General features: G+C 42.6%; 1 protein-coding gene and 1 long non-coding RNA gene across 4 annotated transcripts in view; both read right to left on the reverse strand.

Annotated features, from left to right (window-relative positions):
* Nucleotides 1-15,518, reverse strand: part of LOC135260654 (contactin-associated protein-like 2) — a 245,155-nt gene that overhangs the window by 64,904 nt on the left and 164,733 nt on the right. The gene's annotated exons all lie outside the window — the stretch shown is intronic.
* On the reverse strand, nt 25-3,469 carry LOC135260681 (uncharacterized). 2 transcript variants are annotated; one of them, XR_010331722.1, is made up of 2 exons: nt 2,877-3,469; nt 25-2,579 (listed from the first exon to the last, which is right to left on the reverse strand). It is a non-coding gene; the product is annotated as an uncharacterized LOC135260681 (long non-coding RNA). The 2 variants fall into 2 exon arrangements; XR_010331723.1 differs by having other exon boundaries at nt 25-2,590.

The raw sequence follows: 15,518 nt of genomic DNA on the forward strand, positions 1-15,518 counted from the left end.
TTGCACTGGTTCCTGTTTCACCAAATGACCACACATACATGGACGGTCACCAAATTACCACCCATAACCAATTAGTCCCTGCAAGAAGCCTCCCTTGAATACTATTAATATTTGGGGGAAAAGGAACAATGCAAGAAAGATTAATTCCATTTAAATATACTGAATACATTCTGTTCAGCCACATGTCCCATGATATAACTGTGCTATCATCGTTTTTTTTTTTTTAGATAAACGTGGATATTGCTTGATAAGACATAGAAAAAATAGAATTGCTGTTCCGAGCTGATAATAATATTTTTTTAAATGATTAAATTTCATACACTGTAAATTTTAATTATATTACCTGCCCTGGATGCTGTTAGTCACAATATCTGGACGAGAAATGATAACAGTTATTGATGGCTGGGACCTGGTAATTAATTCACGGTCCAGCGAGATGCGCCGCGATACACCGAGGGGAGCAGTCTGCAGTCCGTCCTGAGCGGTGAGGTGGAAGGAGGCCAGACGGACGGAATGGAATGGATGGAATTAATACGCGTCATTCTCCATTACGATCCCGGGCCCTGTCCTCGGACCGCGGCCGTGCGCTCCAGAGGCAGCTCTGGCTGAATGCAATCATCCGGCCCGAGGCCAGAGAGGAAATGCATCGTTATACGCCCCGTGATCTGAGCCCAACAGAACGCCTGAACGGTAAAGCTGGTTTAGCTGAAGCCCGTTTAACAAAGCTGAACCCCATTTCACAATGCTGAAGCCCGTTTCACAAAGCTGAAGCCCGTTTAACAAAGCTGAAGCCCATTTCACAAAGCTGAAGCCCATTTCACACAGCCGAACCTGTTTCACACCGCTGAACCGTTTCAGAAATATGAACCACGTTTCACAGAGCTGAAGCCTGTTTCACAAAGCTGAAGCCAGTTTCAAATGGACTAATTTGTTGATTTGATCCAATTGCTTTGTCTGGTTGACACTTTATGAAAAACACAAATTAAATGTGCATGATGCATAAATAAATCTAAAAACAAAATACAAAAGAATCGAGTGAAAGTATATAAAAACTTGAACAAAAATTCATGGGAAAGACATGAAACAGAGAAACAGATACTGTATGCGCATAACACAAACTCAAGCAGCACATTCAGTAATAGGCTCTGACAGAGAGCGGTGGGCACATGGTATAACATCTTCAGCATACCTCTTATTAAACAGGGATATTGCACGAAGGAAAAATTTTCATTTTGTGACAGTTAATCTCATTCCATGCTGAAATAAGTCCTCCAGCTAAAAGTCACTGATTGGCTTTAATGAACAGAAATAATAGGTCATGAAGAAGGGGGACAATGCAGGTACAGAAAAGGAGACAGAATACTTAAAGGGTGATTCATCGAGTAAAAATATGAAAATGCAGTTCATTCTGGTTACTGTGCAACCAATGTGAATGCTAGCTGCTCCCAATTAACCCTTTAAGGCAGTGTTTCATAAACTATGGATCAGGACCCAAAATGGGTTTGTGGGTATGTGTGATGTGGGGCTCTGAATGAGTCTGTAGTCTACTGAGCTAGTCTAGCGTATTTGATTGGTCCCTGAAAGGTACAAATTTCTCATTTGGGTCCTGATATTAAAAGGTTTGAGAACCGGTGCTTTAAGGTGTAAGATCAGAAATATGTGATTAGAATGTTCTTTTCGGAACATTCAAATGCTGATGTCACAATCACTACTGGTGATTGAAAGCAAAAGAGTTCTAGAACACACTGACTTGGAAAAAAACATATTCTTCCAAGGGTTAATGACTAATACACAGAGCTACTGCTGCAAAACCAGTGACCATTCCCAAATATTTTGCAAGCGCATTTCACAGTACAACAATAGGTTTTTTCTAGTTGTGAAATGTGGCATTTCCATCCGTCGGGTCATAAGATATTTCACAAGGGTTGTGCCAAGTTTCATCATCTCGGTTGCATTGCATTACATCTGAGCATTCTGAGCACATCGGTCTTTCAGCTCAAAAAAAAAAAAGGTCTATTTCTTCTCTCTCACAGAAGAAATAACCTAAAAGGCCAATTTAGCTGCCCCAACACTTACTGGAAACATACCTGTTATTTTACTAGGGATTTATTTTAATGCTGTGCACATATACTGGTGCAGGAGTAACAAAGACTACAGAATGAACAATTGAGCCACCAGTGAGATCGGTCAAATGACCAACAAATGTACTTATTCTTCCTCTTCAATATTTCTTGGAACAACTTACCATCTCAATCTATAGTAACGTTAGACCGTATCTAATGAACAATTTCTTATCCGAGTAACATTGCTATTGTTGTTGTCAAAATATTCAGCGATAGCAGAAAACCAACAACTGACGCCAGGCTCGATGACATCATCATCCTCAGGAAATTCCAGCATTGAATAATAAATCCTGCGCTGATGAATAATTTGTGCCGCTGTCTACCGAAACAGGGACGCGCTCGCGTGGAAGATCCGCTGTCTTGCATGCCTAACAAATCAGTAGCGTCTTCCGCTTGCTTCGATGGCTGCACCTTCTCCACCGCATGGGTTTTCATTGGCAGGTATTCACAAACAACCTTGAAAGTTACTTGAAATGATTCAGGAAACATTGGGGTTGCACAGCATTGGAATACAGCTTGTTTAAACTGTGTGAGGTAAGATAGCCAGTATTGTTTCTTGCGCAGTAACTTGGCGTAATTTTGATATCAATACGTTTAGTGGCAGGCCTAGATTTTGCCAGTTTCAATAAATGACTCATAGACAGTGCTTTTGTATGTGTGAACGCTGAAAACATGTTTCTCATCAGATACACACACTGCACACCCGCCAATTCGCAATCGCAAATTGTACATAATTTTCTTTCTGGTACTTACAACAGTTTAATGAGTGCCAAAAGGGTGGCAATTCTTCTGTGGATTTCCTGTGTGGACATCTTATCAGTGCTTGATTCCATTTAGCTGAAAATGAGGCATTCAAAAGCCACTAATCAGCTGCTGAGTGGGGCTGCTTGCTCGCTCAAACACCGGTATTGAATTCTGACCTTTCAGGGTCCTTAAGATACGTGCGGCACTGTAGAAGAATCTGTGAGCTGCAGCTGGCTCATCTAATTGGGATTAATTGTCTGCTCATGAACTAAACTCAATCTTTTTATCGGCAGAAAAATAAAAAAGCAATCGCGTTTCATTCGAAGAAAAATAAAAAAAAAAGCCCACGTGGAGATATTGAATTAATTACATTTTAAAATTGAAAATGCCAAAAAGATTTGTTTCATTTTTTAAATTTTTTTTTTTTTTTTTACGAAGGCTGGAGACAATCTTGGAATAAGACCGGCAGGGAAGAACATCGATTAAAAAAAAACCATCAGCACACACAGCTGTCGTCAGCAGTGCTACTGCGTGGGAGCGCTCGTGACACGTCTGACAGAAAAGGCGTCAGCGTAAGTTCAGCTCAGAGGCCTGAGCTTCTTGGACTTACATTACATTACATTACAGGCATTTGGCAGACGCTCTTATCCAAGTGTATAACCATAACCAGGAACAAGTATGTCGAAACCCCTAGAGAGAAGTACCGGTCCAAGCGCAGGGAACAACCGCATAGTTCAACTTGGACCCTGAAGGTTAAACTGATTAACACTAACACAACGAGAACGGCAACAACGCAGTCTATGGGGAAAAAAAATACAAGTAGTAGTTAAGACAGTTAATGCACCTAAGTCACCTACGAAACAGCTGCATAGTTACAACCCTAAGCTTACAGTCATTTACAGGGAGGTAGGGAGGGATGGGGAGAGGTGCAGCCTGAAGAGGTGAGTCTTCAGTCGTCGTTTGAAATGGGTCAGTGTCTCAGCTGTTCTGACCTTCACGGGGAGGTCATTCCACCATCGTGGGGCCAGAACAGACAGGAGACATGTTCTGGAAGTGCAGGTGCGAAGAGGGGGAGGTGCTAGGCGTCCTGAGGTAGCAGAACGGAGGGATCTGGCTGGCATGTAGGGTTTGAATATCTGGTGGAGGTATGCTGGGGCTGATCCCTTGACTGCCTGATCCCTTGACTGCCTTGACTGACTTCCCTTCTCAAAGTTCAAAGTTCAAAAATGGAGAAAAAAAAAAAACTCCAACCCTGCTGTCTAGCCCCATGTCCCGTATGAACGCTCCGCTCGGAGTACATAATGACTTACTGCAAACAGTTCTGCAATAACTCACACTTTAATGGTCGGAATAAATGATTTAATTACGTCGAGATTAATTACTGAATTATTAATAATAACGTCTTGAATTATTGACGAGAAGGAATAAAGCTGGATCTGCTCTTTAATTTAAAGCCTGTTAAATTTACTAAGTTCATTTACCCAAGCGATCAATAAGTCATATCACGGTCAAAATACACAAACAATGAAATATTCAGTTCTCTCGGTGGCAAGCGAAAAGAAAAACTGCACATCTGTGGCATTGCGATGCCCAACTCTGGCTTTCCACAATATGAGCAAATAAAAATGCTAATACTGACTTACTACACCGAGTCCATAAAACAAGGGTGTGTCTACATATATTATTTGCTTGTTACTTACTTGCTTGTTTTCCTGAAATGTATGGCTCCAGAGTCATTGGTGAATTATCAAAGGCAAATATGGCCAGATTTATTATTATTCTTTAATCAAAATATAAATGCAATTTGAAAGCTAATAAGCATCTCATTGCAGGTGCAGAAAAGCAGAAAACCTTTAGGCCATTTCAGACAGCTTCTTCTGAGATCCCATTTAAAAAAAAAAAAAAACGGTTAATTGCTATGAAGAGCTACCTGACAATTAACTGAGGCCGCTAATTATCTATTTTGGGGACAGAGCCCCTGGTCCTTTTGATTGAAACACTTCCCATCACCATGGACAACAAGAGACTGGGTCTAGAGGGACATATTTAACAGCTAACTACAGGGTCCTGTTTCACAAAGCAGGATTACTGAGCTGGATAACTGCACTGAGTAAAACCTGGAACCCTCCCAAATCTGGAACATGGACTGAAGTAAAAAGAGCCATCCTGGGTTTTTACTGCGTGCAGTTATCTAGCTAGCTCAGTAATCCTGCTTCTATTTTATTTTTCTTTGATCATCCCCAAAGCAGTAGTAAAACATCCATGCGTCAGAGAGGCCGTGCGAAATGATGTTCTGTGTGAAAGTCAGCGTTCTAGAACTCCATTGCTTTTAATTACCAGCAGTGATTGTTACAACAGCATTAGAATGTTCAGTTAAAAAAAAACATTCTAATCACATATTTGCGGTCCCACACTTTAAAGGGTTAACATGGCAACAACGGAGACAACGCGAGCTGTGTCCCACAGTGCATTGCAGAGAAGCAAAGCCAAGGTATCAGAGTTAATTGCAAATGGATGTGACAAAAAAGTCTGGCCAGGGAGCAGCTCAAATTTATGCTTCTGCATGTCCGGTAGAAAGCTCCTGAAGGGACAACCTCATTGGTATTAGCAAACGAAGAGAAGTCACTGTCACCTTTACGATCTCGCACAGCAATCTACTGGTGGACTACGGTTACTCGCATTGCTATTCATTACGGCACTCGGCGTTTCCGAAATGTCACCGCTCAACAAATCTTTGCTTAATTTTCAGTTCATTCCTAATAGTTTGGAACACATAGGCACGTCTAGCTTCTTTTTATGCATACCATAAAAAAAAATTAATACATTTGCCCTTTAATTTTAAAACTGAGTACAGTAGACTGACTTACTTGAGCAATAAAAATAGAAATAATAATGACGAACGCATTAAGTATGCAATCATAAATATTCAGCAAACTCTTGCATACGAGGAAGCAGGGAGAGGCTATTCTCCTGAGTTCCGAGCTTTCAGCCACACTCAGTGCATGGGCAGAGCCGCTTCTGAGCAAATGGAGGCCCTAAGCGAAAACTTTTTTGGAGGCCCCCCCTTCTGACTTTTGAGTTACATCATACTCTCACACTAAAGCATGAGGTGGAGGGGGGTGGGGTGTTGTGTTTGCAAATCGGGGCAAGGGTTGTGGGGGGCGGGGGCATGGTGATGGCAGGCCACATGCACACATGGGGTCTTAGGCAATTGCCCATGTTGTCTATGCTAAAAACTGGCTCTATACATTACATTAAATCACATTTATTTGGCAGACGCTTTTATCCAATGCAATAACACACAGGTTCGACAACGTCCAATACTCATTATGTAACAGTTATCCTTAGCCATGAACACATTAAGTCCAGTTCACACAGTAAGAATAGGCTAGGTCGGAAAGTTATGGTCAAATCAAGCTGGGAGGCATTACAACAAGCTACAACATCAAGATAAGAATTTAAGTGCGATATAAGCGCTGGATGGAGGTACAAGTGTAACATGAAAGTGCTACAAGAACAAATTAAGATAATTCAAATGATAAGAGCAATCCTAGATTGGGAGTCCCCTGCAGAGTAATGATAATTAGTCCAGGTATGGTGCGAAGAGATGCTTCTTCAGACCACATGGGTGGTACACTTTAAGTCAATATTTTGTGTTTTCTGAGCCTGAGGCACAATCACTTGCTAAGTGCGTATGAATGTTTTTTTTTTCTGGTGGTTGAGTCACTAATTTCTTTGCCATTGAGCTGAACCCTCAAATTCGACTTGCGGGAAAATTCATTTAGCCGAGTTTCTCTGAAGCCTTTCGGATGAGTCAGCCCCGGCGTCGTGCCGTCGGCTGGGGAAAAAGGCATTTTCGGCGTCTGAGAGGGAACCGCGATAACACGTACAGTATGTAACACGAAGGCAAATTAACGGCGTAACCGTGGGATAGCGCTCTGCTTCAATAATAAAAATTAAAAAAAACAACAACAATAGCACAGAAGCAATTAAACTCAATTGTGGGATTATGCTAGCGGTGGCTTCGAGTGGAATGGTCTTACGTGTTTGCGCTGCAGTGGCGTTTCGTGAATTTGGGCTTTTTAAAAAAAAGAAAAGAACAGTGGGATGCTGCTGTGGGGAATGTGGAAACAGAGATGGTTCTCTATGGCAGTGTGGAATGCAGTGTGCATGCTGGGAACATCTCAGCTCAATAACATGTATGTGTACGCGTGTGTGTGCGTGTGTGTTTGAGTGTGTGTGTGCTTGTGTGTGTGTGTGCGTGTGCGTGTGTGTGTAGGAGAGAGAAAGAGAGAGGGAGGGAGGGAGGGGTAGAGAAAGAGAGAGGGAGGGAGGGAGGGAGGAAGGGAGGGGTAGAGAAAGAGAGCGCGTGAGAAAGAGAGAGATGAAGAGTGGAGAGGGGTGATGGTCAGCCCAGGAGGGAGATCTACATTTTTCTTCACCCCCAGATCATTTTCTATCCATTTTCTCCCCGGATGAAGAATGGTGTTGTCTGACGAAAAAGGAAAAAATAATCTGCCAAGCGGTAGTGACAACATGAAACATAACTCTCCTCCTCTCCTCTCCTCTCCCCTCCTCGCTTCTCTCCTCTCCTCCCTCAGCTCATCTTCAGAACAAATGAAGAACCAGGGCTTTATGGTGATATAATACAGGAGGCAAAGGGCTCTAGAGATTGGAAAAGATTGTCCTACCCTGCAGCCTGCTAGCGGGCCCAGTCTAAGCCATGGTACCCGTGCCATCACGATTTACACAGAAAGCTGTTCCAAATTAACCGTGGACCAGTTTGACTGTGTAAACAGGAACGCCATTGCTTTCAAAGGCCCCAGAAAGGCCCCAGTGCTGACGTACACAGCTTACACCCTAACACCTCATTCGAATACACAGCTGGGCTCCCGTGGAACAAAAAAGTCATTAAGGCTTTCGGGCCAAATTCAATTCAATTCAATTTTATTTGTGGACGCTATCGCAAAAGGTGCTTTACAAAAAAAACAAGAAATGGGAAAATTGGGTGAGGTAAAAAAAAAAGAAAGAAAAAAAACCTTAGTGGGAAGAGAAAAAAAAACACTCAAACTGTGATGAGAAAAAAATACTTTGCTGCTGGAGATAAACTTGCTCTCTGGAGGAACCTGGGCATAGAGGGGGGAGCCCATCCTCCACTGGGCCAGCCCAGCGTCAGCTGCTAAATTTAGGCTAAATGGAGAGGTAATAGGGAGGCAATGGGGAATCAGTGGGAGCAAATAATCTAAATGGTTCGGGAGATTACAGCCTGAAGCATTAAGACGAGCTGGTAAAACTGACAGGTTGAGGGGGAAAGAAAATCACTGCATAAGCGAGAGAGGAAATGCATCCAGCCCTCCGGGGGGGGGGGGGGGTGCAGGGAAGGGTGAAAGGGGAGGAGCCCCTCAAAAAGTCAAAGTGCTTAATTTGTCCTATGATCTACTGATCAAAGTAAAGTTCAGTTCCTGGACTAAACGTTTCTAAGACTATTTCAATGAGGTAATTCCTAGGGGGTGGGGCAGGAGGGATGGGGGGGGGGGGTCTTTCATAAACATATGGCTGAAATATTACCTATCATGACTTTCTTATATGGTTCTGCAGTTCCATTAATATGCCTCATTAATTTATGAAAAAGCACGCGGGTCACATAATTTCATTTCATTGTGCAGCATTAGAAGCCATCCCAATAGGGCAAGCCTGCACAGCAGAGTTATCAGTGATTTTCCAAATCGAATGGCATCATTAATCAGCTGGTCCGTGCATATTTTTGCACCACGGAATCTTCTGAGGCTGGCCAGTCACGATGTTATAGGAATCCGTTCGCCATATCCATTATAAGAAGCATCTCGTGTCATCTTGCGATGTGATGAGATGTGATTCCAGGATAATCATATCGGATCGCAAATACAAGCATAAGCATCTCTCTGTAATATGGCCATCATAGCTGAAGTCACGCTCAGTTACTGCGAAGCATTTTCCTATAATGAGGGTGGAAAGCTGCTGACTCAAGCGGTTCTGCCCCAAGGCAAAAAAAAACGAGACCTCAGCAGCTGCCGTGAACGTCTTTCCGTCCGACCCCGCCGGTAAAAGGTGGAGCGCGATAAACAGGAACGCCGGAATCGTCACCCTCCCAGCAATCCGAGCTTTTCATCGGACCAAAAAAAAAAAAAAAACGCAAAAAAAGCTCTCCGATAGGGCGCTACAAAGCCGTTTCTGAGCTGGTTTACATATCTAAAATCGAAAAGGGCAGGTGGGTTTCTCACCTTCCCGTTAATACGGAAACGGAGGAGTCGGCTGAGCCAAGATGGCCTCCGAGTCGCAGAACTAATGGGGAAAAAAATGTAATGAATATAAATAAATGACCTCTGGGCTGGCGGCAAGTTGTCTAGTGTAATAAGTTTGGTAAATCATTGTTTAACCGGCGGGCCACAGGTTCGAATCTCTGGACAGGACTTGTATTCTTAAAAGCAATATCGCAAAAGATTCATTCCTGAATCTTAATCGCTTGAGTAAATGGCCAATGTGTGTGTGTATGCAGGGCTGCAGCTACGAATTCTCAGGCCCGGGACAAAATGTATTGGGAGCCCACCTCCCCACCCCTCGATATATTTCGGAAGAAATTAAAAGTAGTTACTCCACACATCCTGGGCCCAAGGGGGGCCCAGGACTGGGACACAGAGTCCCAGTTGCCCTCCCTCCTCCCCCCATTCCTGGTCCTGTTCGCATGTGCGTACATTCACGTGCACGTGCGTGCTTGCGTTTGAGTAAATGTGTTACATGCAGAATGAAGGTTCTGACAAACTGATGTAGCCTTGAGGCAAGCGTATCGGCTGCACAGAACATAACTCTAAGAGCCACAGCTGGTTTAGACATTTCCTCCGCATCACTCCTTCACTTCCACGACCCAAGATGATAATATTCCGATCCATAATAATAATAATAATACAATGCCGATAAATTCGACGGTAAACTGCATCGTAAAGGCGACGGTATACGGGGGGACTTGTGACACTCCCTGTCGCATACGTTTCCCATTCGGCCTGTATTGTCTTGAAGCGACGCTAATATATTTTTCTATCAAACGCAATCAGGGGAAAATTGCACACCGAGGACTGCATCGGCTCAGTGATTCAGTGCAGACCGCTCACCTAGAAAAAAAAAACCCGCATCGAAGCATAAATTGCTTTACAATGAACCCAGAATCAATTTTACATGACGGACTTGCATTGGTGCCCTAAGAGACGAGGCGCAGAGAAGACTGCTATGGTGCCGTTTCCCCCCAGCAGTGCACACAGCTTGTAGGGAAACGTGCATCAGAGAACGATGTATATGTTGGCTTTAATCACAGCGGTGGTGAAAACATGTCCCCCCGCTTCCAGTTGCAATGATTCGTTTACATCGAGGCTCTTTTCACGGTGTCAATCAAGCGGCCCCGTGAAATTGTGGTACTTCCGCCAGCCCTATCCGTAGTGCCTCCCTTTTCTCAAGAGGAAATTTTACATGACTGCCAGAGGACTAGAGCTAGCCCGGGAGCCGGTTCAGTTCAGTTCAGTTCAGGCAAAGTGTGAAAATGGCTTGTCCTTACAATTTGATGAAAAATTTACGGCAGTTTTTCTTTTTTTCTTTTCTTTTTTAAAATGCATGAACACAATTTTCAGATATACTCCGGCTTAAAATTCAAAACAGGGTCCGGCTCAGGATGGCACAACAGAAAAGGCTCAGACACGCAGACGGGGGGGGTGAGTGTGGGGGGGGGGGGGGTGGGGGGTAGACGGGCACGAGATGGAAGCTCAGTTTCCAGAGCCGCTGTTTCTCATGAAGAAACCGCCAAGGCTGTGAAATCAAGTCTGGATTAATCGGTCATTCCGAGGAGACCATCTTCCAGGTTCTCTGTCAGTCATCATTTTGCAACAGTTGTCCTGCAGATTATGCCAGTTTTACAGCGCCAAGTGCTGTTCATTTTCTCATTTGCTCCTAAATATTCTTAATGTTTTATTTGATCATTGTTTTCAATGTTTTCTCCGTAAAGCACTTTGCAATATTTGTTTGGACCAGTGCTATGTAAATAAAGACTGAATATTATTATTCTGAAAGTGAACACTTCCAGTATTACCATGGCCACAATGCAAATTGTTTCCCCCTTTGTTTTCCAAACCTTCAGCTGCTCAGTCATTAAGATCAGAGACAGAGACATACACTACATGGCCAAAAGTATGTGGACACATGACATTCAACATCTCATCCAAAATTATGGGCATTAATATGGAGTTAACAACATCCACTCTTCTGGGAAGGCTTTATACTAGATGTTGGAGCATTGCTGTGGGTGTTTTCTCCCATTCAGCCAGAAGAGCATTAGTGAGGTCGGGCACTGATTGGGCGATTAGGCCTGTCATGTTCTTCTCGACAAAACCATTTCTATATGGACCTTGCTGCGTGCCTGGGGGCAATGTTATGCTGTAACAGGGAAGGGCCTTGCCCAAACTGTTGGGGAAGCACGAAATCGTTTAGAATGTGATTGTATGCTGTAGCATTTAGCATTGCCTTCACTGGAACTAAGGGGCCTAGCCCAAACCACGAAAAACAGCCCCAGACCAAGGGATGTCCAGATACTTTAGGGCATATAGTGTGCATCATAACTCTGATTCCCACCCGATTTCTTGCCTTTTATTTATCCTAAAACTCTCAGTGAAGTCGGCTGAAGTTCACGCAGACAGCAATTAAAAGTTCCACATATCCTGGATGTTTTCTTCCTTCGCAGGCACGTTCATTTAAGCATTTTATGAATTCCAGATGTAAATACCGCGAGAACATAACGATGTCATAAATGTGCTGCCAATGAATGCTCTCTGTTTTTCTGGAATTTCAACATTTTCCTGCACATTTCCCTCCTAACTAAGGCTACCATGGCAATTCTAAATTGAATGTCAGTGCAAAAATCACCACCCAGCTTGAGGCATACTCTAATATGCTGTGGTAGACCTCCAATAACCATAGTATTTAGCCCTTGACTACAGCTGAATCACAGAGTCTGTCAAAACAAATATAAATGTGCCACAGCATTGCTGTTTTTCTGGTGTTTGGGAAGGAACTCTCTTTTTTTTCCTCCTTTTTGTCTTTGATATTTGCATTTTTATTGAGAGGGTTTGACAATAAAAAAAAGAACAATGTGAAAATGAAACGAACCTTGACAGTTTCCAAACGCCGATACTCAACAGAACAGTTGCAACTGTGAGGGTGAGGTCCAGTAAAATGTCCAGTGCTAACTCAACTCTAACAGACCGAATGTTCCCTGCTGAGAGTTGAATTCACACCGTTAGAGTAGCATTAACACTGTTAGAGTTGAATTAACATTGTCAGGATTGAGTCACATGGTACCTTTCGCCGCTGCCAAAATGGTAGTAAAGAAAGAGCCGGAAAGAAAGAAGACAGAGAAAGAAAAAGAAAAAGAAAGGATTATCAGAGGGGAAAGAAAGAATCGAAGCCTCGCGCACCCCGAGGCAAACTGTCACTGTACTGTAGGGTTTCCCACAGAGCACAACAACGCTGCGCACAGCCAATGAGCATCGTGTCACTGCCGGGCGGGGTTACAACAGCAACAGGGCCTCACACAGCTCAGGGGCCACAGCCGGCTACCAAACCAACATTTTAAGGGCTTTCTGCCAAACCCTGAGCTTCCACTGGTGAGTTTCCGGGAGGGGGGGGACTTCGGGTCAAGTAACTTTATCAACAACGGTCCTTTTCCCGGATTTGAACTGGCAACCTTCTGACAACAAGCGCAAGACGCTGAAACATGCCCTCCCCAGGCACCCCCCTGCCCAGCAGCCACTGAGTCACTTGTTTCAGTTCCAAACCCGGTCTGAAGTGCTCTGACTGGGGACCTAGAAAGATTCTCTTTTGGTAATAGCTACAGAGCTAGTGCCTCCTTTCGCTCTGCACATGCATTATGTGGAACCACTCAATATTACAGGCTTAGTCACTCACTCCATTTGTGTAACAAATGAAGCAAGTGTTTCCATCTTCTGACCCATAATTTTCTAATTTTACAAAATATAGTTACATAAATAAAACAAAATTGTCTGCCTGTCAGATGCATGTATCTACTCTATGTCCATGTATCATGTAATGTTTAGTAATTGACAAAAAAATGTGAGATTGGATAAAATGATACTTCATTCTTCAAAGATAAAAGTCTCGTAGGTTAAGATAAAAGTATGAAATGATTATACGTCTATCTGTAAGAGGACGAGGGCATGTGTTATCGCGGACATCAGGCATGTTGTGTGCTGCGACCCGGTTTAAAAATAGGAACGCATAACGAAAGGCCAATTCACAGTCTGTCCAAGTGGCTCAAGGACAGCATCACAAATGATGCCTCAGTTATCAAAACAGAATACTGACAGGGAACAGAACTCAGAACTGGAACAGAACAGAACTGGAATCAATATGAGGAAAAAGCATACATTTCAGGTAAAGAAGCTGCAGTGATCCTAAGTAACCTTCTCCTTTATGAATTAAAACATTATTAGGTCAGGTTAACAAATTCAGTTAACGAATATAAAACTTGTTAGATAGCGATTAAATGTTCCATAGCATCACAAAATGTCAACACTGCAACCACAAATGCTCAATTCCACAAGATTTCAAAAAAAGCAAGATAATATTCCAAGTCAGTATGAAAATAAATGATTTGTATGCAGGGACCTCACAGGCAACTCTACCACACTTCATGTCATCAATTTACACAAATGAAAACGAACCGAGGATGAAGTATGATATTCCTTAAGGATGAAGGGGCACTTGTTAAATCTAAAGGGACTGGTTCGGTGCTCCATATCAGTTTCTGTACAATCTCTTGGTACATCTCCTTTAATCCATAATGCTCTGCATTCCCCTCCTGAGGCTCGTTACCGACTTGGATATTGACATTTTAGCCTCTCAACAGCAAACGCAGACATTCAAAAAAAAAAAAAACAGACTGGCGGAAAGTGTTCTGTTTAGCTTGTTATTTCTCTCTGTCTCTGTCTCTCTCTTTCTTTCTCTCTCTCTTTCTCTCTCTCTCTCTCTCTCAAATGCAGCACGGTTTTTTTTGTAAAAAACAAAAACTACAAAATAATTTGACTTTCATTTCCATCAACAAACAAAACAATCTTTTTTTTGTTAAACGGTCAACAAGGCAATAATTGTTTCGCTTTTATCGTTTAGAAAATTCCGAGAAAGAACAACCAAAAAAAACAAAAAAAAAAACAAAACAAAACAAAAATCTTTGAAATATGTGAGAGAGGTACAGCTTCCTGTGCTTTGTACTTTCTGCCAGAAATGTTTTCCCCCGCCTCTGGGTAGCCGATGACTCCACAGACATATTTATCATACAAAACAAATGGAAAATGACGTCGGGGCCAATAAGACGTATGGATGCAATTATCCCCGTGGCATTAGCTGAAATGGAGAGCCTCAGGGAAGCTGCGGAGGCCTATCTGACCGCCTCCTCTCCTCTGGAAACCCTCCCCTGCGTGCGCAGGGGCCCGGCTCCTAATCACTGCTTCTCGCTCACGTCAAGGCCCGTCCAAACGTTACGAAAATACACGCAACGTTGCGCGTGTAAAAAAAAAAAAGCAAAAATAAATAAAATAAAATAAAAGACAATTCGAGGAATTCGTTTTGTTTTTCAAAAAGGCTCCTTTGCTGAGCATGCTGGAAAAAAATATTTATTCTTGTCGCTTTTTCATACATGTCATTCTCTATGTTGTGAAATGAAATATCACGAGATATGAATGTCATCACACATACTAAGGTGCATCAACATTTGACAAATTTTCAAACTTATAGCAAACAATTTTCAAACTTATGGCACACAATTTTACAGCTAAATGTGGTCATTTTTAAAATGTAACTATTTTGTATATACTAAAAAGTGTGCGTGCCTCTCTCTCCTTTTGTGTGTGTGTGTGCGTGTGCGTGTTGCATTAAACTCATATTCATTCTTTCCTTTTGACATCAAACCAAACAAAGCGTGCAAATGGAAAATGCAGAGTCATAAAAGTAAAAAAAAAGTTTTATTTCGCCCACATGCAAGATTAATTGCTAATAACCATCTGTTTTTTTTTTTTTCTAATAAAACGGCATTAATCAGACACAGCCACTCTGGAGAGAGAGAAGAGCACTGTAACTCCTGTGTTACATCATCACCGGTGCTTAGCAACAGCAGTCCGGGGCGACGGGGAGTAACGAGGCCGTACCTGACACACCTGATTTCTCCCAAGCCCGTGTAAGCTTACCCACTCCTCGGAGTTACCAACGCTCGCGCGGGGAAAATCATAATCAAAAACACTGCGTTTCTGGAATACTAATGGCATTACGGTCTAATGAGCATTCGTAATGATTATAATTAATTCAGAATGTCATGCATTTCAAACTTAAGTGGCACTATTAGGACTGGATCTGTCTGATTTAAGATTAAAGTCAATAAGTCAATCTCTCAGAACTGCCGTTAAAAGTTAATTTCAGAGGAAAGACGTTTGTTAGTCATCAAGGCGACTGGTGCTATCTTATAATGCAGCGGCTTCCAACTAAACTATCCTGTTGGTTTTCATTTCAACCCTAATTTGGCATAACTGACTATTAATTAGCAGCTCAATGAGATCTCTCACAGTT

This window comes from Anguilla rostrata, chromosome 8 (assembly GCF_018555375.3).
Source record: "Anguilla rostrata isolate EN2019 chromosome 8, ASM1855537v3, whole genome shotgun sequence".
NCBI classification, from domain to species: Eukaryota; Metazoa; Chordata; class Actinopteri; order Anguilliformes; family Anguillidae; genus Anguilla; species Anguilla rostrata.